The sequence below is a fragment of the Camelus bactrianus genome, chromosome 1 (assembly GCF_048773025.1).
Source record: "Camelus bactrianus isolate YW-2024 breed Bactrian camel chromosome 1, ASM4877302v1, whole genome shotgun sequence".
Classification (NCBI taxonomy): domain Eukaryota; kingdom Metazoa; phylum Chordata; class Mammalia; order Artiodactyla; family Camelidae; genus Camelus; species Camelus bactrianus.
The window spans coordinates 88,465,336-88,488,284 of NC_133539.1; the positions used below are offsets into that span (position 1 = coordinate 88,465,336).

At 37.5% G+C, this 22,949-nt stretch overlaps 1 protein-coding gene across 2 annotated transcripts in view; it reads right to left on the reverse strand.

Annotated features, from left to right (window-relative positions):
* The window catches only part of OTOL1 (otolin 1), a 39,155-nt gene extending 16,945 nt beyond the window's left edge, over nt 1–22,210 (reverse strand). The window contains exon 1 of one of the 2 annotated variants that reach the window (XM_074368558.1): nt 22,071–22,210. The gene's annotated coding sequence lies outside the window, so the exon portion shown is untranslated. Of the gene's footprint in view, nt 1–7,134; nt 7,275–22,070 lie in introns of those variants that run through there. The other variant, XM_045514541.2, reaches the window with a different exon arrangement.
* Between the last annotated feature and the right edge of the window lie 739 nt (nt 22,211–22,949).

A 22,949-nucleotide genomic window follows, 5' to 3' on the forward strand; every position in this document is an offset into this window, starting at 1 on the left:
ACCTTTAAGGATGGTATTAGGCAAAGGCAAGAACGAGATTATTATAACTCTTTTTAATCTTTTTTTATTCCCTTCACAGGGAGCCCGAATCTCTCTGCTGTAGTGGGGTTTTCTTATATTAGGGAGAGAGAGAGAGGAGGTAGGAAACGCCACAGTGTGAATGACTGGGTGGACAAGGAGCCAGAAGCCAGTTTTGCAGGCTGAAACATCCCACTGATTGTAAAAGGCAGCAGGTAACTGCGTGTGACCAGTGGGGGAGATGCGGTACACGGGAACTCTCTGTACTTTCTGCTCAATTGTCTGTAAAACTGAAACGACTCTAAAAGATAAAGTCCATTTACTAAAAAAAAAGAGAAAAAGCACTGGGGTCTGAATATGATTGATCTGTTCACTCATTTGTTTATTCGTTGGTCCTGGTGGCAGTTCATAATCTATCAAAGTTGCTGCTAAAAATCTGAATTTAAAATTTAACTGATGCCCATAATTCATCTTTGTTAAGTTTCGGCAGGTTAACCAAAATCTATGGTAGAGCTAAACTGGGTTCCATGTGAGAAACGTTTTCCATGAAGAAAAGATTTGAATGAGACTTTTCTACTTCCATGACATAAATTATTTAGACACCCATTAAAATAAGTATAACCAAACTTAAGCAAACCGCTTCACTTTTCTGGAGACCAAGCAGAGTGTCTGTTGTGGGATGGTCCCCAGTAGAAATTATCACAGAAAGAAGTAGGAGCCAACTCACTCCTGCTCCATCAGGTCCACCCAAAAATTAGCCAAAGGTTCCCTGTTGGGGAGGCTCTGGAGAAGCTTCAGGATGCAGAATCTAGCAGATTGGAGGGTTTTAAGGAAAAGGAGTTTATCTTTGAAGCAAAAGGTGTTTTTGGATAACATGATAGATACGGAATTTTCATCACTAGCAGCTTATCTTCTGCTGAGAGCCTTGCTTCTCAGGGTTGAAAGATCTGTGTTGATCCTTTTATCAGCTTACTTACATGCTCAGACAAAGGGAACACAAACATGAAGTAAAGCAACTAAAGACATGGCTTTATTATAAAAATATTTCCAATTACCAAACTTCCATTTGTCTTTCATTTCTGCACTGTTAAAATCTTCTTTAAAAATCCATAGTCCCAAACCTATTCCATTGCTCTGAATGTCTTACAAACAAATATTAGGAAAGTCAGAAGTTTGGAGATGTCAACAGACAGTGCATATATCCCCAAAGACATCATGGAATCTAAACTAGTAGCCAAGCTGGTTAGCATATTTGATCAAGGTTACAGCAGGCCCATAGAAACATTTTAATCAGAAGTTACCAGGAGAAATCAATCTAGGCCTATAGGAACTGGAGTGGGTTCTTACCCTGCCTCTAGTCCTCAAAAAGTTCTTGAAAAACCCTTAATCACTCCTAACCACTCATAAAGCTGTGGTCACTGACCCATACCATTGACCAAAAAAGGCAAGAAACAAAGTAAGATACAGGCCACATTGCATTTTTCTGGGTTGTGCTAACATGCTGATCCTAGCACTTTCCTGCTTTGCTCTGACTCCGTAATTTGTCATTTGTTTCCAAGACTTCATCATGGATCTAGATTCTGGTAACTCCATAAAAGTTTGTCAGGAGCCTGGGTCACCAACAGCTTCAAGAGACTCGGGGCAAGTCAATTTACTATGGGGGCTCGGTGTCCTTATATTAAAAACAATGAGTCTGGCCTAGATGAGCCAGCGATAAACCCTTTTCTAATTCTGAAGTGTTAAGACTGTTTTCTCAATAAATCCTGGCTAATCATACCACCTGAGACTTAAATATCATTACATCCTCATTTTGCCACCTGGTCTGGGGCCTATTCTGGGGCTTCAGAGTCAGGTCATGGAAAGCTCTGCCTGTGGCAGTGGCTCTGGAAGCCCCTTTAGAGGTCCACAGCTCTCTGAGGGAGAGCTGAGAATCCCAGAATAACGGGCATCTCTGATAAGCATCAGGTTAGGTATCAGCCCAGAGAAGAACAGAAGGGAGTCTGTCCCTGAAAAAGTGACCAAGAGGTTAATGCTTCCCCTGAAAACCAGCAGTCACTTCCTCTTTGAGGATAGCTGTGCTATTTAATACCCCAGAAGACCAAGGACAAAGGATGGCATTGTGTAAGCACTGTAACTCAAGCAATTAGCCAGGTAATGGTCTGTGGGGTTCATTACAGCAGAAAGTCAATTAAAACACTTGGAAGGAGATTATGCAAAGCCCTCAGATTTCAAATCTTATAAGCCACCCAGTAAGACTAAATTATAGTAAATGTCCTATCTCTACAGTAGATATCACATAAATGAAAATAAAGTTTCTCTTCTAGTATGGACTCATGCTCAATAGCTCATCAATCCTAGAAATTTAAAAAAGCAGCCAAGTGTCTAGCTTTCATTCAACAATAGAGGATATGGGATAAAGGATGTCATGTTTGAATTGAATATCTTCTTTCCTACCTTTGGTCTAAATAATATTTTGTATACCTCTAGTTAATAATTGTCTTTTAAAGATTAAAAAATACAGCAATTAATTTCATTTTGAATTTCTGCCAGTGGACTTGAGGAAGAATGAATGAAATGTGAATTTCAGAAGGAAAATTATTTCTTAGAAAGATCTTTAGATAAGATTTCTTCTGTTTAATGACTTGTGCCTGACTTCATTCTCACAGAAGCATAGTGTTTCCTTTTTTCTATAATGCAGATATGTTATTTTAAAACTAGACTTCTTTAAACTAGAAAATAAATGAGAGTTCTTTATGAAATTTCAAAAATTCAAATACCATTTAGCATCCAAATAGATGGCCATAATGATTTGCCCTAAACACTGGTAGAAATATAAAAATTAGTTCCTGTCCTAAAAGCCCTCAAGTCAAGTTTAAGCCAGTGGTTAAGTTTTATTCATGAATTATAAATCCCTTACAGAAGGGAGTAAAAATAAAATGACCAATAGATCTAGAAATGTAATGTTCCACTAATTCTATCATAAGAAGCTAAATGCATATTAAACTTTTATTATTATTCATAATTGTTCTGTAAAATACCACAGGCATAACATATTTTTAAAAGCAAAATCTTTTCTCCTTACCAGATAATTATGATAGAAACCACATTTTTGATACCACTACCTAATTCATCTTAACTGAACATATACCTCAGTATTATAATCTAAACAAAACTTGATTGTTAAGACCTTCATCTCTGAAAAGGGGTTAAATATTATGCAGAACCAAAACACATAGCTCTACCCCCGTAATGTCAATCTATTTTAATCTCCCGTTAGAATTTATTTATTCTACTTATCTCACAGATATTCACAAACTTAGTGACTTTTAAATTAAGAATGATTCTATACTTCATCCCACAACCCTTCATATTTCAAAAATCGATTCAAAAAATAGATTTCACACAACAAAGACAGCCTTCTCTCAATTGCACACTTGTATCATGTCTATTATATTCTTATTTCCTTGAGGCAAATTATAGCAACACAACTTTTTTAAGCCTAGGATCTTATTGCAAAAGGTCTGATGAAAGATTAAAAAAATCAATATTTGCAATCATCACCTACCTTATGGATATCTCCCTATCAGTAATCCCTCCCTGGATGGCACATTGGAAAATTCAGTCTCCTTCACCATTAGACAGGGGTCTGTTTTATTCCTTTTGAGATTTGCCCCACCCAATGAGAGGTGAGTACCCTATGATGAGGGGAGTGGTGACTTTCTGACTCTGAAGAAAGGCTCTGAAATCTGATGAAATGCAAATATCTTGGGAATATTCAAGTCTTAGCCCTTCACTGTCCTGACCATGTCTGCCATTCCCCTTGGCTCACAGGATTATCTTTCATCCTAATACTTTAAGGCCATGGCACCAATGTGGCATATAACTCCCCTGTTTGGTAAATGCCACAGTTCTCTGGAGGATCTCCACTGGAATCTGTTATTTGGGCAGCATTTGGGTGTTTAGAGGCATCTGCTTCCACTGTTGAGTGAGTCCTCACTGCAGGAAAACGATCACTTGGGTGACATTTCTGAACAAACCCATCCTCCCCACCAACCTTCCTCTTTACTGCATGAGCCTGACACCCACTGAGGATTGTAGACTTGCAGATTCCTGGCCAGGTTCATTTCTAAGAAGATAACTTTGTCATATTATTTGGGACTGCAATAAGATGTTCTCAAGAACTCATAAATTACAAAAGCACTATTGGTCTCTTGATAGAGAATTCATTCAGCAAACAAGCAAGCAAGCTTTCATGAGAACCTATCAAATGCCAGACCATGTTCTAGATGCTGGGAATAGAACAGGAGAAAGATTGACAAGGTCACTACTTTCATGGAGTTTGTATCCTAATGGAAGAAACAATCAAAAATTAAAACACAAAGATGTAGATAAACAACAAGTTTCTACTATATAGCACAGGCATCTATCGTCAATATCTTGCAGTAACCTAATGAAAAGGAATATGAAAAGGAATATATGTATTTACATGTATAACTGAAATATTATGCTGTACACCAGAAATTGATACAACATTGTAAATTGACCATACTTCAATAAAAAAATAATAAAACATAAAGATGTAAACAGTAAATATCATATATTAATAAGCCAGTAAGCATTATGCACAAACTAAAGCAAAGTGAAATGATGGAGAATGAGTGGCTTTTTAGATCGGGGGCTCAGGGAAGGCCTTTCTAACAAGCTGACATTTAAGCTGTTGCAATTTGAATGACCAAGGAACCATGGAGAAGGAGGAAATCAGAGGATAATGCAAGAGAATCCCAAGTGCAGAAACTGAATGAAAACAAGCATTCGACTATAAGTGCAATGCAAAATAGATCAGAACAGAGCTACAAAAGAAAACAAATTAAATCCCAGCAAAATGGTGATATGAGTGAAGATATTAACATATCTGAGACAGCAGCTATAGAAGAAAACCAACAGAAAATAGAAAAAGGAGCCTGTGAGGCACAAACAGAATTAGAACCCATCCAGACAGGCTCAGGGAGCCTCAGCCAATGAAGACTGCAACATTCCAGTCCCATTGGTAACCTGATCCCCATTAAGAGCTGATACAGCCGATTAGCTTAACCAGAAACCATGAAATATTTGATTAATGTAAATCCTCTCCTTCTGATTCCACACTCACCAAGCACTTCCTCATTCTGCCCTCAGGGAGAATGTGCTGATCCTAAGACTTCAAATAATTCCACCTAGTGACTGCTCATGGTAAGTTACAAAGTGGATTTCCAATTATTATTTGGCTTCCCCTGTAGCTTGCTGGCCTGGAGAAAATGTTGTTGCCAGGCTGATACATATACAGCAGCCCATGTGGTTATATTTCTCATTATAAATTAATTCTGAGAGATACCTGTCTCTTCCTCATTTTAGTGTTTCTGGAGTCCTGCTCACTGCTGAACATTGACAAATGCAAGTTTAATCAAGCCAGCACCTAGAGAATCCCAGCCCAGTGCCAGCTGGCCTTTCCTTGGCAGCCACAGCCTCCTGATGCTGAGGCTGTATGTATCTATGGCTACCACATCTTCACCTAAAATGCCTGATGAGTTCACCTGGACCTGGTAAAGAAAGTGACTGCCCTGAAACAAGCAAACAAGCATGCTGAAGTCCACCTTTGGGTTTACCATGCTATCTGAGATCCTTGGCAAGCAAGTATCAGTTTTCAGTCTATAAAATGGAGAAGATGGTCTACTCTGGGGCTTTTTCCATAAGTTTTTAATTACACAAGTAATATATAAATACATTTGCCCTTAAATGCACAAAAACATTACAGGAAACAACACCCCAACTGCTGTCTGCTGTTCCTCAGATCCCAAGGTAAGCACTGTTATTACATATGAATCCCTTCCAAAAAGCATTTACATCCTATGTCTCCATACATAAACCTCCCCATAAAATATAGTATTGTTTGCTTTATGTCTAATAAATAGTTCCACATGAGTATATCTTGCTCTGTAACTTGCTTTCAATAAGCAATATATCTTGGGATTTGACTCATCTCCATAGGCAGTGTGTGAATAACAGTGGAAGATGGCTTACAGCTGAAGTAATGGTTCCATGACTTCCACAAAGGTCGTTTCTTGGGTTACTTACATATCTTTTACTCTCTAAATACCTAAAACTATAATACTGCTTGGAGTTTAAAACACCTTTACCTAGCAAAACTGTAACAGTTATGTTTAGATCTCCTATATAGAAACGGAAGTAGGTATTTTCCTCACAAATGTAATGCAAGTAAATGTAAACCTAGATTTTTCAACATCAGAACACATAGCTCTCCCTTAGTCTCTATAATTATTGCATAACATTCCATTATATGAATACACCACGCATTTGTACTCTATTCATCAATTGGGAGCTACTTAGACTTACTCCAATTTTTAACTCTACAAAATGTTGCAATAAGTATACACATACATTCTTTTTTTTTTCTGATAGAGGTACTGGGGACTGAACCCAGAACCTCATGCATGCTAAGCATGTGCTCTACCACTGAGCTATACCCTCCCCCTATTTTTCACTGTGCACGTAAAAGAGAATTTCTCTAGAATAGCTCCAGGAAATAGAACTACCAAATGACAGCATCTAAGTCTAGGCTCAAGTTATAGTCTGTAGACGCACAGGAGTGTTTATTTAAAATAAAGAAATACATCAGAAGACTCAAAATTTAAAAAGAAACACATAAGAAGAAAGAAGAAGGAAGCTTTCATGGTTCCACCTCAGATCTTCTGAGCCAGAATCCATAGAAGTAGGAGCCAGGACCTATGTTTTATGCAAACACTTTAGGTGGTTTTCACAGTGAAGTTGGAGAACGACTAGACTAGGTGGCTCTCAGGTGCTGTCTGTCTCTAAAAATGCCCTAAAATATCCATCTAGCAACCACTTCCATGAGCAAGGCCCTGCCTTAGGAGCTTCACACAAGCTCCCTGTTGAGTCATAGCTCCCATACCAGGACCAGAGCTGAATTTCAATCCAGATTTTTGTCTACTGATATATATGAGGGCCCTTGGACACAGAGCTTCACTCCCAAGTGCACCCCCAGAAGAGTCATCTTTCACCCTCCTCCATCCCACCTCTGTGACCATCCTCTCCACCCACCTCTGTTTCCATGGATGTGGCTCTGATGAGTCTGGCTCCCTAATACGTGCTGCCTCCTGCCGGACTGGGACTGGCCTGCTGCTCTGTCTGGGTTTTGGTTTTGTTTTTTTTTCCTTTGTTATCACCAAATCTTCCTGAACAGCCTTTCTCTGTAGAGAGCAGGAGAAGAAGAGAAGGGAAGTAAACAAAGACCCATGTCCATTGTGGTTAGAAGTTTACAGAGAAAGCTGTAAATATTAACATATTCATAAATGTATTTAATTAATAATTGACTAGTAAATTTTATAGATGAGAAAACTGAGCACAGAGAAGTTAAGAAATTTGCCCAAGAAAACTAGCCAGGGAGAGGCAGACCCAGCATTCAAACCCAGGTTTCTCTGGTGCCAAAGCCCAGCTCGTAAGTCTGTTTTATACTACTTTCCATTTCTAGCGCAAGTCTAGTACCTGTGAATTTTATCCTCCCTCTCTTCTAGGCATTTATGCAGGATTTTATAGTTGAAGTGCAAGAAACAACCTTGAGCATGAAGTTAAAGGAATATGGGCCATGGAAATCTTCATCAATTCGTTTGAAAGTGTTCAGCAGGCATCACGCATTATGCTGAGTCACATTAGGAATTCATGCCAGCCTGTAACTCTTTACACTCTCTGGCATGCTGGCTCCGGATGGATTTATGTACCACTAAACTTAGATAGCTTAAAACACTTCATTGCCTAAGCCCTCAGTAATGCTGATAAAATATATGTAGCTGCATTTATGAATAATTACATTTACTTACATTTAAAAAATTGAAAATGTTTTCCAAGAAGTTATTGGACAGTTTCAACTCACTCTGGGCTGGCTGTGATTGTTTTTTTTGCACTGTGTCTCTACATTACTATCACCTTTTATGTAGTTACTATGAGCTGAATTATGCTCCTCCACCTCCCCCTAAAAAAAATTCATATATTGAAGGCATATCCCTCAATGTAATGACATTTGGAGACAGGACCTTTGGGGAGTAATTACGCTTAGATGAGGTCACGGGGATGAGGGTCCTCATGATGGGACTAGTGACCGTATAAGAGACACCAGTGAGCTTAGCTCTCTTTCTGCCACATGAAGACACAGCAAGAAGGCAGCTGTTGGCAAACCAGGAAAAGAGCTCTCACCAGAAACCCACCATACTCTGGCACCTGATTCTCAAACTTTCAACCTCCAGAATTGTGAGAAAATTTATTTCTGTTGTTTAAGCTACTCAGCCCATGATATTTTGTTATGACAGCCCAAGCTAAGACAATAGTATTAGATTACTCTGTTTGGGTCATTTTTATGCATTTCTTTTAAAATAAAATTAACAGAATGTTTTTAGTCATTTATAACCTAGTTCAAATTTAGTTGAATGCAAGAATGTCTTTATTCTTAGAGTTCAATGCTAAAATACTTAGCGTTAGTGAATATTATGACGACTACAACTTATTTTTACAACTTATTTTCAATGATCCCCAAAATCTTCTAGAGAGAAAGAGAAAAATGACAGGATGTTAACATTGGTTGAATCTAAGTGAAGAGCATACAGGTACTCATTCTACTCTTCTTTCATTTTTCTGTAGGTCTCAAATTTTGAAAAATAAAAAATTGAAAGTATATTAGATTCAGCTGTGATATTGTTATACAACAAACACCCTTAAAATCTCAGTAGCTTACAACAAAAAACATTTGTTTATTTCTCATTCACAGGTTCACGAATGGGCTAGGCAGCTCTGCTTCAAGCTGCAGGTCAGGTTTATTTCTGTACTACATATCCCTTATCCTGAGACCAGTAGCTACCTAGTATATGCTCACCTCATAGCAGATGGCAGAGTCCAAGAGGGTAAGAGGAATATACAATGTCTCTTCAGACTGGAATCAGTACCACCATTTTGTCCCATATTCCACCAGCCAAAGCAAGACACGTGGTCAAGCCCAACATCAGTAGGTCTGGAAAGCATATTATACCCACAGTGAACACAGCAAGTGTGGAGGGGGAGGAAGAACTGTTGACAAGTAATACAATCTATCACAGGGGAAGCATTTCATAAATATCAAAAGGGTGAATGGGGATAAACACCAGAGCAAGAGGAAAAGAGTATTTATACTCAGTGCAACATAAAGTCAGTTTAAGAAATCAAAGGAAGCCTCACTGAGGAAATCATGTTATGAAGCACATCAAGGCATAAAGGTGTATAAACACTTTTTCATTGTGCTTGAGGATGGGGTATGTCAGTGAAGTAAGTGATTTTAACATGAAGGTGCCTCCTTGAATACCCCCAGCTTTCCAGTCATTCAAAGTCCCAGAGAACATGGGCCCCAGACAGCCACCCTCATCCACTGTCCCTGCAGTCGGATGTCCACGAGGATCTCCACAGTAACAGTCAGCCCTGAGCTGTGCCTTTGACTTCTGATGTATTTCACAATAAACTGCACTTTCCCTGTGACTGAGCATCTTAACCTGAGAATTAGCGTTTTTATACTCACACAATCTCCACATACTAACTTTTCTTTAATAGCCATGACAGTCACTCAAAGGAGTCTTTCCGTGTATTAAATTTTGAAGAAGAAAATGTGTCAAGGTGAAATTCAAATTATAAGCAGTAGAACATCAAATATATAAATATAGTTGTATATTATACAGACATACCTATCTTACATATGATATAATGCATTTTTACAATATATGCATTAGAGATAGGTATATATAAACCCAAATGACTTCATAAAATGTATTGTGTTCCTCTTCAGGGTAGCATTTGTACTCAAAATAATTTACTAGGAGGAAAACAATGAAGGCCCAGAATAAAGCTCCTTTTATGAAATAGCTCCATCACCAAGCAGATTATATATCCGACCCTGACCTGAAGGAGCTTGTCAGGTTCCTTTCTTTCCAAGTAAATCGGCCTTGTAGGGCTTCAGTCCAGAAAGCCTCTCTGCTATAGCTCACCGCACCTCTCACGGACCTTTACTCCTCAGATGTGTACCTCTCGTAATAGGTCTGTACACTTGACCCTGACTCCTTTGATCAAACACAAAAGACAGAAGAATTAAAGGCGAAAGCTTCCCTTAGTAAGTTGACAGCAGAAAATCTTCATATTTTAGAGCCTTTGGTTTTTAACAACATAATATCCCCTTAAACTTACCTATTTAAAAACTAAAGTTTCATCAGTAGCATGGAGCTCTGAAAGTCTCAAATAGTTTGAAATTAATTTCACACTTTGTAAGATTTTCACTGCTATAAAGTTTTGTTTCACCCTCCCTCTTATAGAAAATCTCATTGCAAAAATACTCATTTGTTTTCAACTCTGCTAAAATTATAAGCCTTATAGTGGAAAACTTAAATGGCAGAGAGCTTCCTTCTATTTTGTAATTTAATGTGTAAATAAAGTCAAATTTGAACAGCTAGACATTTCACTACACTTGTTCATCATTCAAATTGACTACCAGAAAAAAAAAAAAAAAGATTATCTTTTTGGTTGCTTCAAACCTTCTTCTAAAACCATTTAGCTTCTTTCTCATTGATTCAAGCAATAAGAGACCTAATGTTCCTTGAACAACTTACATTTGAAAATGTGTTTTGCTTCCTGAAAATATTCAAGTTTTATAACATTGGGATTTTTTTCAATAAAGTGGAGTTCAAGAAGATAGGCAAATCTCTCCACCAGGGACTTCTGAAATATTGCAATATACCAGCAATTCAATTTAAACACTAAAAATAGTTTCTCTGATATCATACATTTTCTTAGTCTGACAGATTTGTACTTCCCTTCATAAAACCAATTAATTTTTGCTAATATGCATCAGTCACTAATATACATTGATATCTAAGTGTGTATTTTAAATACATGGTAAGGTGCCAATGAAAATGAGGCCCTTTTTCAGTTATTTGAATTCCATCAGGGCCGTGACTCTGTGCATATGGCAACAGTCCTGGTTAGCCACAAAACAACCCCAACAATATATCAACGGATCAAAAATGAAATATGTATATAACCTGATTTTTCTCCAGCTTCCAGCCTGCCTAAAAAGTAATTTACTCCTATTTTACTTACTTTTACATCAATATCTTAAGACCCTTCCCTAAGTATTTCTAAGATTCTTCATGGGTGTCTTGCCAGGTGGCCCCACGGGCCCTCCCTGACCCACTGTGCCCCTCCCTCCCCAGGTCTCTACTGGACTCCACCTCTGCTCCTCCTCCAGTGATGCATGGAGCATTGTATGGCCAAGGAGCTACCACTTGAGTACACCCACTTGGATATTTGTGCATTCTCTTGATGTCTTAGAGAGATTTAAGTGCAAAATGGTTTCTGTTTCTCTCTCCTTCTCCACACAGAACTCAAACACGAGACCAAAGAGGGCTTGCCTGGGGAATAAATCTAAGTAACATGGACAGGTTGCATTAGAATCCCCCTTTCTCAGTGGCAACTTGTATCTCAAGAATTAATTCCTCCCCCAGAAGAGTTCTTGGTCCTTACGCTTATTAGCTTTCCATTCCTTCATGGTAAGTCAACATTTTCCACACAACCCCGGAAATATCTGGATCCCACTTTAAATTTAAGACCCCTGGTCCAGGTGATTATCCACATCTAAAACAATATGTAGCTATTACTAAAATATTATCAAAACTATTTCTATTTGCATATTAAAATAAGAGACTCCAACTCTCATAGCTTAACTCTGGAGGTACATCTTGTAGTGGGTATTTGTGGGTTTTCTGACTAATAAGCTTCTCTTTTTTTCTTTCTCTTTTTTTTTTTTTTTTTTTGGGAGGGGGCAATTTTTTAAGATTAAGAGACCTGCATCTTCAAGGTAAAACCCAGGAAACTCAGGCACATGACCTAGACACTACCAATAAGGAGTACTCAGTGAGGCTTCAGTTTGGAAGTGAGTGGCCTAAGGAAGGAAGCTCTGCACACAATCCAACATGCTGGTGAGACTTACAGCAGAACTGCCTGGCTTTCTCAGAGACTTAATCTATGCAGGGATCTATGGCAAAGTGGGACAGAAACAGCTCTGTGCTGTTTGCCTTTGTTAGCAGGATTCCAAAGCGCTCCTGGGACTGGCCTCAATGTTATACGAAGCTTTCACTGAAATTGTGCCTCCTAAGTTTCTCACAGCCTTTCTGAATTACATGGGACTCAAACATGAATCCAATGGCGACTACACTCAATGCAGAGTATGTCCTCCTAAGTTTTTTCCACTGGATGTTTTCAGCAAAACTGGTTCATTCTTTCCCAAATAAGATCCCTCAAGCCTCCTTCAAATAGGTGTCTGGTGGGCCCAACACTCAATTTCACTCTAGGTAAATCCCATTTAGAACCCAGCTGGAGTTCCTACTTTATCAATATCATAGATGATTAAATTACTAAAGATGGAGCATGTTTGAACAAATGTAAACATTTTAAGTAAATATTCAAATAATCAAAATGCTCCATTTCAACATTTTAGAGTAACAAAGAAGATCCCTTAATTAATATAAAGGACAAGGTCCTTTAAATATACTTTATATAAGTAGCATAATTCCAAGTCCTATTTGACAATTGCAGGAGGCCCCATCCTTACGCCAGGGGTCTAACCCTGAGATATTCCTAAGGACCTCCAGCACTGTTTACTTAATCTAGGGTTAATTCCCAACTATCTGGGCCTCCTCAGACAGCCCACCACACCCTGCAGTTTCTGCCAGTGGCAGTGGGGCCACCCAGACGAGGGCCCCATCTGCCGTGGCTATTGTAGCTCTCCTGCAGGTGCTGGGCCAGAGAAGTTTGAGCACGAGCCACACGTTGTGCCCCAAAGCAGACTCTCTCACGATGGCTCCAAGCTTGGCCAGACTACACCCTGTTGACTTCCCAGAAGCACAACTAAAAAGCAAGCGCTATGCTCCTGAAGAGACCATCTCAAATTCTAAGTTATTCAATCCTTAACAAACCCAAACAGAGGGCACTAATAGTCCCGATTGAATATCTTTTAGGAAAACTATTTCTGTTCCGTCTTTTAAAAGTAAAATATGTACATCTAATTGACATTACCAAACGGAACACAATGCATGCATTCTCAGATTCGAAGTAACCTCATACTTCTATCTGAAAGCAAGGGGTGGGTATTTTTTTTCTTACAGACCTGGAATGAAAGAGCCTATTCTGAAGCATTTCCTTAACAAGAGTAGTCGATTCCAAAGGTAAGGACATTTGTCCCTCCATAAAACCAAATTGCCAGCCAGCCTGCAATGAACAGTTTCCTAGTAAATCTTTTAAAAGGTAAAGTCCCTGCCGTGTAAGTAGTTTTTTTTTAATCTAAAAACAATTTGTACTTTCTTACCGAAAACATCATTTAAAAGCTTTTCAAATTGAATTTTATATATATATTTTTTGTATAAGTACTACCTGAAGATGGTACAAAATTCAAAGTATGCAAAGCACATCTCTCTGCCACCCCATTCACCTTCCCAGAAACAACCACTCTTAGTGATAATTTTTTATGCTTTCCAGAGATTGCAGAAGAACTGATGCCAGTGTAATGGAGTAAGACATCTTTGGAAGCTTCCTGAGTCAACTTCTCCTCCTTAACTTTCCACGTATTAGGATCCTATTGTGTTCTAGTTTCAGTATTTTCCTCCGTCCCTATAATTGTTCTGATCTTACCGTCCAGTAGCTCTTTCGCATACTCTTTCCCAATGCAAGATGGTGGCTGTTTTGCCCCTTAATAGGAGCTTTGTTCTGCAAAGTGGGGAAGTTGCATTTTTGGTTAGATCCTGCTGACTTGTTTGTTTTCCTTATCCAATTCAGTTGGCTACTTCTTCGGATTTTTTTGAGCTTTTCTGAGAGTAGGCACTTTAGTGCAAAAAGCGTGTAGAGTGTCAAAAACTGTGAAGGGCCTGAGATTTTAACCTACTTGCAAACTAACCCTTAGCCTCCCACCGTCTAATGGATGTTGATAGAGGACCTAAGACTCCTGGGTCAGAGACAAAGGACAGATTATTGCTCGGTGCAACAGTGATAGCCAGAGTACCATCATGTGTGCCAGTTCCCCAAGCCTCAGGTACCACAATGTGACATCCAGATGGTGAAAAGATACCTGCATGAGAAGCACAGTGCATTACAGGAGAGGAACCCTCAACATAAGGATCTCAAATCTTTCACAATGGGAAGTAAACGTGTCTGACTTGTGCTCCAAAAAGGGACATATTTATTACACTGGACAGTATGCAAATCTGCCCATTGCTCTGGAGGGAGACATTACCTTCCAAGGCTCTTTACTATACAAATACCCTCAAGAAGGTAGTTCATAACAAAGGTAGTCAGTTCCTCTGCTCACAAGATATGCAGACGTGAGATTATGGAGAATTATCTCCAGAAATGCAGTGCCTACAATCTGCTGGACACTGGCAGGAATTTCAATACGTTCATTCAGCAAGCTTTTATTGAGCATTTGCTATGTTCCAGGGACCATGACTGGTGTCCATTAAAGGAAATAATGTATGTGAGGAATTTTTTAACTGTGGAGAGATAAGCGTTAGCTCTTTTCCTATTACCTTAGCTGATATATCTCTTTAGTGTTTGCCATTAGTCGGTGTTGTGTCCACTGTTGTTGCTGGTTATCCTGCAATGTCTATGTTGGTCTTTTCCTTCCACAGCTGGGGTTTAGGGGAAGAGCCGGAGTACTAAAGCCACAGGGCCTGGCTTCCTCTGTACAGAACAAACTGGCTTCTCTTTGCTCGTGGCCAGCTTTCCTGGGGCTTTCAATCTCCTCCATTCACAAAGGGATGAAGGGAGAATCTGATTAGGCTGGAACTCAGAACTGTAAAAATTCTCAGCTGTGAAATCAGACAATATTTAAGTACATTTAAAAATGTTAAGCCAAAGACTGTTCTATTGAGTTGCTTTCTAAGTTGAGTTAATACATTTTACTTACCCAGAATTAGGCATGGTATATGCCTAATTATGGTATGTTATACAATGAATAAAAAGTACTGGTAACTCTGAATATTTTTAACATATATTCATGTAACAAAATCTCTGAAGTGAAAAAAACCAACTGTTTTGTAAATTTATACATAATACAGAAATTGTTTATGTAATTCCAAACAAACAAACAAACAAAAACTTGAGGTAAGAGAATGTAACTTTCTGGGATTGGGGGCTTTTTATCTTATTTTTATTTATTGTTATTATTTTTTTAAAACAATTCATTGAAATATAATCAAAATGCAGCAAACTGCATATATTTAAATTATATAATTCGAGGGGTTTTTACATATGAATATACCCATAAAACGTCACAACATTCAAGATAATAAACATTCACTCCCCAAAGTTTCCTTGTGCCCTTTTGTAATTCCTCCCTCCAGCAGAGTGAAAAGGCAACTTATGGAATGGGAGAAAATATCTGCAAACTATATATCTGATAAGGGGTTAATATCCAAAATGTATGTCTTAAAACTCAATAGCAAAAATAAATAAATAGCCCAATTAAGAAATGAGCAAAAGACTTGAATAAATGTTTCTCCAAAGAAGACATAGAGATGGTCAACAAACATATAAAAAGATGCTCAACTTCACTAATCATCAGATAAATGCAAATCAAAACCGTGATGAAATATCAACTCATATCCGTTATAATGGTCACTATCCAAAAAAAGTCAGAAAATAACAAGTGATGCAGAGGATGTGGAGAAATTGGAACCCTTGTGCACTATGGATGAGAATGTAAAATGGAGAAACCACTAGGGAAAATAGTATGCAGATTCCAAAAAGAAAATTAAAAAATAGAATTACCACATGATCCAGCAATTCTTCTTCTGGGTATTTATCCAAAAGAATTGAAATCAGGATCTCAAAGAGACACAGGCACACGCATGTTCATGAAAGCACTATTCACAATAGCCAAGAGGTGGAAGCAACCTAAATATGCATCAATGAATGAATAAAGAAAATGTGGTACATACATACAATGACATATTATTCAACCATTAAAAAGAAAGAAATCCTGTCCTTGAGGACATCATGCTAAATGAGATGAGTCAATCACAAAAGGACAAATGCTGTATGATTCCACTTCTTTGAGGTATCTAAAGTAGACAAAATCAGAAACAGAAAATAGAATAATGGTTTCCAGGGCTGAAGGGCGGGAGAAATGGGGAGTTGCTGTCCAATGGGTACAGAATGCAGGTCATGTAAGATGGAAAAGTTCTAGAGAGATACTACAACATTGTGCCTACACTTAACAATACTGTGCTGTACATTTAAAGATGTGTGAGGAAGAGAGATTTCATGTTATATGATTTTTTACCACATAAAAAATTCATTTGGGAGCGACAGATAATTATCAAATAACTATCTGAAATGTCAGACAAGGAAATGAAGAATGAAAAAGCAGGGTAAAAGGATAAGGGGAAAAATCCAGTTGTACATGCATGGGTGGATTTATTTCTGTTCTACTGATCTATGTATCTATCCTTATGCCAATATGACACTGTCTTCTTTTTATCCATTTATTGAGGAATGGTTGACATACAAAAATCTATACATATTTCACTTTAAATATCTTATAATTTATCCATTATACCTCAATAAAGTTGGAGGGAAAAACAGTAATTGGAAAATTCAGTGAAAAATTAAAAAGAATGGTGTTTGGGAAAAACCTGTACATATTTAATGTATACAACTTGATGAATCTGGTGATAAGTATATATCCAGGAAACTATCACCACAATCTATGTTATAAACATATCCATCTATAAATAATTTACAAAACATATCCAGCACCCACAAAAGTTTCTTCCCATCCTCTTAATTTTGTGTGTGTGTCTAATAAGAACACTTCACATAAGATCTATCCTCTCAGCAAAGTTTTAAGTATATAATATTGTTAACTATATGAGGAAGCTGAAACAGTCAAACTCATAGAAGCAGAGAATAGATTGGCTGTTGCTAGGGCTTGGAAGGAGGGGGAAACAAGGGGTATTTGTGAAACAATACAAAGTTGCAGTTATGCAAGTTGAATAAATCCTAGAGATCTGGTGTACAACACAGTTTCATCTCTAGAAATTCAGTTTAGGTGTTATTTCATACCTTTCATTTCTCTCTTCATCATGCTCATGCTTTTCTCTACTTTCCTCAACACATGGAGTATATTTATAATAGCCAATTTATTGTCCTTTCCAACTCTATCATCAATGCCATCTTTTTGTTTCTATTAATTTACTTTTGTCTTCATTATGAGTCATATTTTACTGCCTCCTTGTATACCTGGTAATTTTTTATTAGATGCCAGACATTGTGATTTTTACATTGTTGGATACTGGGTTTTTTGTAATCCTTTAAATATTTTTGAATACTGATGCAGAAATTTTCTTAGAAATGGATACTAATTTTTTCCCATTAAATATTTTTAGGCTCTGTTTTAGGATGTGGTTCATTTACTAGGAAATAGATACTTTTGTTTTTAACCTTTACTAAGCAGGTTTAAAACAGCATTTAGTCTAGGGTAGGTCTCAGCAAACTTTTTTGATAAAGGACCAGATAGTTACTACTTAGATTTGCAGGCCATGTATCTGTTGCGTACTCTTCTTTATTTGCTTTCAACAACCCTTTAAAAATGTAAAAACAATTGCTAGCTTGTCAGCTGTTACAAAAAAGGCCAGACTGGACCTGCATGTCATAGTTTTCTCTTCTTCATCCAGGGCCATTTGACTCTCTTCTCAATGTCCTAGGAATAAATAGGCCTTTCCACTCTGGCTGGTAGAAACCCAAACTGCTCCTGACACCACGTGAGCTCCATGGACGATTCCGTCTGATCCTTTCTATATAAACATTCGAGAGCCAGATGTCCAGAACTCTCTGGCTATGCAGCTCTCCTCTCCAGTACCAGTACTCTGCTCTTTCCATTTTAAGTGTCTTGGCTCCCATGAACTCTGCACTCTGTCTCCTCAGCTGGGAGAGACAGCCAGGTTCTGTATGGACTCCCCGACCCTGCACTGAAGCCTGGAAACTCTCTTTAGCCTGTAGCTTGAGTGACTGTGGGCTTCATCTTGTTTGTTCCCTTCTCTCAGAGATCATTTTCATGTACTGTCCGAGGTTCAATATCTGAAAACCATTGTTCCATATATTTTGTCTGGTTATTTACTTGTTTAAGATAAATCCTGTGCCTGTTAATCCATCCTGGACAGAGATGGCAGTAAAGAATACAATTTTGAAATATTTATTTACATAAAATTAAGTATTGATTCAAGCTCAAGCAGAAGCATCACAGTTTACTTTTTCCAATAACGTATGTAAATTGAATTATGCTCATATATTGTATGAACCACAAGAAGAAAATATTTTCTTAGGGAAAACATTTTTGGAAAAGAAATTCCATATGTAAGTAGAAATAAAGAAATATCTATTAATATTGAAAAGACAAATTTTTACTTAATTGTAATATTTCCTGAGAATGAGAAAGTTGTTTAAAAATATCACTAGCTAAAAAGAAGCTATAGAATTTGCCTCACTTAGACGTTGTAACTAAAACATATTCATATCTGTTTAAAGTTTTTGAAATGTGGGACTGGCATCATATTTGGTAAGTAAGCTTTATATTGAGAACAGCAATAGCTATTTTAAGGATTCCAAACAATTTAGTTATTAGAAAAAATAAAAGAGTTTCACTTATTTAAAAACTAGGACAGCAATTTTAGTATTATATATGCGAAGCCTTTAAATGTATAAAGTAAATAAATTCAACTTATACGGGTCTTTTAAGCACTATCAGCTATTGCTCTAAGTACCTCTAATGACTTCTTTCAGACTTTGTTTAGAATGCCAATTATTCCAAATGACATGTTCACTATAATTTTACGTCTTTCTCTATTTCAAAACTATTTCAACTTGTGGTGATATTGCTTTCCAGCAATTAAGCTAAAAATGTGCATTAAGTAGTCAACATTAGAACCTAAATTATATGAGCAAAACATCTCATCCATGAATTTCCAAGAAAAGTTTTTTTTATAATTTAACTGACTAACCATTCTTCTTCCACTAACTGAAAAAACAATAATACTGCTAAGAGAGTTCCATTAAAATGCCACTTTTAACTTGGAATAAATTCTTAGAAAATCAGTCTACCTTCATTAGAAGATATTAAGGTCATTCTGATGCTATAAACAAATAATACAATTTCATATTCTTATCTATCAGTGAAGCGTATCTTTTTTACAGAAATTAACTTAGCTCATGCTAGACCCTTTAGAAAGCAAGGGAGTATAATATACATGCTTCCTGCCTTCATGGAACTGACAATGTTGTTGTAAAACAGGGGTATAAATATAGGAATTAAATAATAATGCAGAAGATACAATAAACAATTTGTGATTTAGTGTAAAAATGATGCCATTTACTGAAAATCTACAGTGATTTTCTAACTCTACCATTCTTTCTGCATCTTTTAGCTGAACTTCTATAAGGAAGAATCTTCCCTCATCAAGTCTTCAGTTACATAAACATATAATTCACACAGATAAGGCAGAGCAAGCAAGGTTCTTTCCCTTTTTCAGTTTTCCAGAGAAATGACTGGAGCTCTGGCAACCTCCAGTGGTGAATGTGGGATATTTTCTTTGTTTTGTCTTGCTGTCTTTACAAACTCACTAGTTTTTACATATGTGCTGTGTTATAACTCAATGCAGCCAGTCTTTTTGATGCTCAAATTATCTGGTGCACTGGGACCTCCTTTCCCCCAGCTGGCTACTCTGCACTGTTGACATGAGTTCATAAGACTTTTTTTAACAGCTTCATTAAGATATAATTCACATACTATACAACTCACCCATTTAATGTATACAATTCAATTGTTTTTAGTTTGTTCACAGAATTGTGCAATCATCACAATGAATTTTAGAACACTTTATTCCCCTACAAAGAAACTCCATATCCATCAGTGGTAACTCCCATGTCTCCTACACCTCAATCCATCCTCTGCCCTAGGTAACTACTAACCCACTGTCTGAATCTATAGATTTGCCCATAAAGGACATTTCATATAAACTGATCATACACTATGAAGTCTTTTCTGTCTGCCTTCTTTCACTTTGCATTTCAAGGCTTATCCCTATTGTAGCACACATCAGAACTTTACTCCTTTTAATGGCTGAATAATATTCCATTGTACAGCTATATCACATTTCCTTTGTCCATTCATTAGCTGATGGACATTTGAGTTGATTCCAGTTTTTGGATATTATGAAATAATGCTGTGATCAACATCTGTGTACAAGTTTGTGCATGGACATGTTTTCAACTCTCTTGGGTATCGCTCTTTTCTCTCTCTCCTCTTTTTGTCCTATAATTGTTATACATATTACATCTATATGTGTGACAAACCCAACAGTATGTTGTTTTCATTATTACTTTATATAGTTCTGTCTCTTAAAGAAGTTGAGAGAATAAAGGAGAGCAAGTATATATCTAGAGTTCGTGAATCTCCTTATTTACGATTTTTGGTTCTCTCCCTTTGTTCCCACACATTCAAGTTACCAGCTCGTGTCATTTCCTTAGTCCAGCATAGCTTTGCTCCCAACCACTTCTTCTGTGCTGTTCAAATATGCTGCATTCCTATGTGTTTTAGGACCAATAATTTGTTTATATACATAATTTAATACAATTACTTTTGTAGTTTAGAGAAGAAATATGCACCTTTTATAATTATCTAATTACCTTTACCACTACTTTTTGGGTTTTGAGTGTGCAGTTGAATTAAGGTCTGGGGTCACTTGCTTTTAGCCTGAAGAACTCTTTAGTATTTCAGAAAAGGTGATCGTCTAGCAACTGTCTCCATTGTTGCTTATCTGGAAATGTCTTTATTTCACCCTTTTTCCAGAATTTAAGATTCTTAGTCGATAATTTTTTTCTTTCAGTTCTTTGAATATGTCATCCCACTACCTTCAGCCCATGTCATTTCTGATGAGAAGTCATCTATTAATCTTACAGGAGTTTCCTCGTATGTGAAGGGTCTTTTCTTTCACTCCTTTTGAGATTTTCTCTTTGTCTTTGTCTTTCACTCTTTTTACTACAATATGTCTGGGTGTGGACCTCTTTGTGTTTACCCTACTTGGACTATGTGAGTGGTTTTCTAGGGCACATATATAAATCTGTCCTTAGATACATTCCACTAGGAAGGAACAGTCAAAACACTGCTTTGCTATTACTTTAAATAATTCATTTATGTGTGTGATTATGCTACCAAATTGATACACAGCTAGATTTGCTTATTTCCATTAGCCTTTTTTTTTAATTGAAGTATAGTCAGTTTACAATGTTGTGTCAATCTCTGGTGTACAGCATAATAGTTCAATCATACATATACATACATGTATTCAGGTTTTTTGTTTTTTGTTTTTTAGTGGAGGTACTGGGGATTGAACCCAGGACTTCACACATGCTAAGCATGTACCCTACCAGTGACCTGTACCCTCCCCTCTTTCCAGTAGTCTTTAATGTTTAATAGTTCCTTAGCTATTCTTTCATTTTGTTTTTAATTATGTAAACCAAAGAACCAAAGTCAAGAAATACAACAAGGTATACCCACAAAAGCCTCGCATGAGTCCTATCTCCTCCTCCTTGATCCAGGACTCCCTCTTTAAGTAACCATACTTGTTTATTTTGGTTAGTCACCCCATTGTTTCCTTCTGAAAATAGAAGCACTGGTGTATATATACTCACATTCCCCTTTTCTTATACAAAAGATTGCCCACGAAAACACCATCAACCACCTAGATCTTTTTTTCCCTTTTTACAACTACAAAGTACTCCCTTGTGTGAATATACCATAGTCTATTCAATCTGTCCCGTATTGATGGACATTTTGGTAGTATTTTGTTTGTCAGTGTATTGGTTTTCTAATACTGCATCACAAATTACCGCAAATTTAGTAACTTAAAACAGCACAAATGGATTACCTCACAGTTTCTGTGGGTCAGGAATCTGCACAAGGTTGTCTGGGTCCTCTCTTCAGCATCCCACCAGGCTGAAATCAAAGTTTTGGCCAAGGCTGTGATCTCACGTGCAACTCAGAGTCCTCTTCCAAGTCCGCTAGTGTTGGCAGAATTCAGTTCCTTATCACTGTAAAGAGAAATCCCCAGTTTTTGGCTAGCTGTCATCTGGGATGACTCTCACAACCCAGAAGCCTTCCTCGGGTCCTAACCACAGAACCCCCTCCAGAGGTCCCCTCACATGTGGTAGCCTACTTCTCCAGATCCATCAAGAGAATCTCTGCTTCAAGGACTCATCTGATTAGGTCAGGCCTACTCAGTAGAATCCCCCTTTGATTAACTCAAAGTGAACTGGTTAGGGGCCTGAATTTTACCTGAAAAAGTCCTTTACCTTTGTCATGTAATGTAGCCTACTCCTGAGAGTAAAACCCTATCGTGTTCACAGATTCCGCCTGCGCTCAAGAGGAAGGGGCCATACAAGGCATATGTCGCAGGGGGAAAGGATGGCTCAGAAGGGGTGGGTCTATCTTAGAATTCTACTTACCACACTGAGCATTACAAATAATGCCGCAATGAAAAGCTCTGTGCACATGTTTGTATTTTTTGCCAGTGCATCTTTGAGATGGAGTCCTAGAAGAAAGATTATGCATATATAATTTTGCTCCATATTGCCAAAGCTTCCTCTACAGAGTCAGACAATTTCACATACCCATCAGCAGTGTAAGAAACAGCCAGTTTCCCAAAAGCTTCACTAACAGAATATGATGTCAAACTTTTTGGTTTTTGCCAATGTAACTGGTAATAAATGGTATCTTACTGTCACCTAAATTTGTACTTTTCTTATTA